Source organism: Eschrichtius robustus, chromosome 17 (genome assembly GCF_028021215.1).
Source record: "Eschrichtius robustus isolate mEscRob2 chromosome 17, mEscRob2.pri, whole genome shotgun sequence".
Classification (NCBI taxonomy): Eukaryota; Metazoa; Chordata; class Mammalia; order Artiodactyla; family Eschrichtiidae; genus Eschrichtius; species Eschrichtius robustus.
The window spans coordinates 76,809,134-76,810,456 of record NC_090840.1 but is presented as its reverse complement, the minus strand read 5'-3'; the positions used below and the strand labels follow the sequence as shown (position 1 = coordinate 76,810,456).

Below are 1,323 nucleotides of genomic sequence, written 5' to 3'. Positions count from 1 at the left end.
GACACTTAGGTTGCTTCCATGTCCTGGCTATTGTAAGTAGAGCTGCAATGAACATTGTGGTACATGTATTTTTTTTTGAATTATGGTTTTCTCGGGGTATATGCCCAGTAGTGGGATTGCTGGGTCACATGGAAGTTCTATCTTTAGTTTTTTAAGGAACCTCCATACTGTTCTCCATAGTGGCTGTATCAATTTACATTCCCACCAACAGTGCAAGACTGTTCCCTTTTCTCCACACCCTCTCCAGCATTTATTGTTTCTAGATTTTTTGATGATGACCATTCTGATCGGTGTGAGGTGATACCTCATTGTGGTTTTGATTTGCATTTCTGTAACGATTAGTGATGTTGAGCATCCTTTCATGTGTTTGTTGGCAATCTGTATGTCTACTTTGGAGAAATGTCTATTTAGGTCTTCTGCCCATTTTTGGATTGTGTTGTTTTTTTGATATTGAGCTGCATGGGCTGCTTGAGTATTTTGGAGATTAATCCTTTGTCAGTTGCTTCAATTGCAAATATTTTCTCCCATTCTGAGGGTTGTCTTTTCGTCTTGTTTATGGTTTCCTTTGCTGTGCAAAAGCTTTTAAGTTTCAAGAGGTCCCATTTGTTTATTTTTTATTTTATTTCCATTACTCTAGGAGGTGGGTCAAAAAGGATCTTGCTGTAATTTATGTCATAGAGTGTTCTGCCTATGCTTTCCTCTAAGAGTTTGATGGTGTCTGGCCTTACATTTAGGTCTTTAATCCATTTTGAGTTTATTTTTGTGTATGGTGTTAGGGAGTGTTCTAATTTCATTCTTTTATATGTAGCTAAAAACATAGAACGCTTCACGAATTTGCATGTCATCCTTGTGCAAGGGCCATGCTAATCTTCTCTATATCATTCCAATTTTAGTATATGTGCTGCCGAAGCCAGCACATGCTTTGCTTTTGCAAGTAAGTTTGCAAGGATTTAGAATCGTTTCAGCTTACTTCGGGTGCAGGTATAGTTCATATATCCAACCCCTGTGGATATAGTACATATTCCTATATTTAACCAACAGGTGAGAAATAAACAGTGATGGTAAAGATGAAGAAAAAAAGCTAGAGTCACTTCAATTCTGTCATTCTATGTGCTCTTAGAGTGTTTATTTCAATTTAAAAGTGAAACAGAATGTGAAATTCAAGCAGTAAAATTTTAATTTGGCAAATACAAATTTTGGTTCATACATGAAATATATTCATCCCATTTCATGATTATTACTGAAAATAATTCTGCTTATAGAAAGAGACCTCAAAAACAGATCTGTTTCGGGGATCAACCAGGCTAGATTTGCCACTTCACT

At 36.4% G+C, this 1,323-nt stretch overlaps 1 non-coding gene across 1 annotated transcript; it reads right to left on the bottom strand.

The window, feature by feature from the left end:
* Positions 1–810: 810 nt before the first annotated feature.
* On the bottom strand, positions 811–917 carry LOC137751646 (U6 spliceosomal RNA). Its single transcript, XR_011070897.1, has one exon. It is a non-coding gene; the product is annotated as a U6 spliceosomal RNA (small nuclear RNA).
* Between the last annotated feature and the right edge of the window lie 406 nt (positions 918–1,323).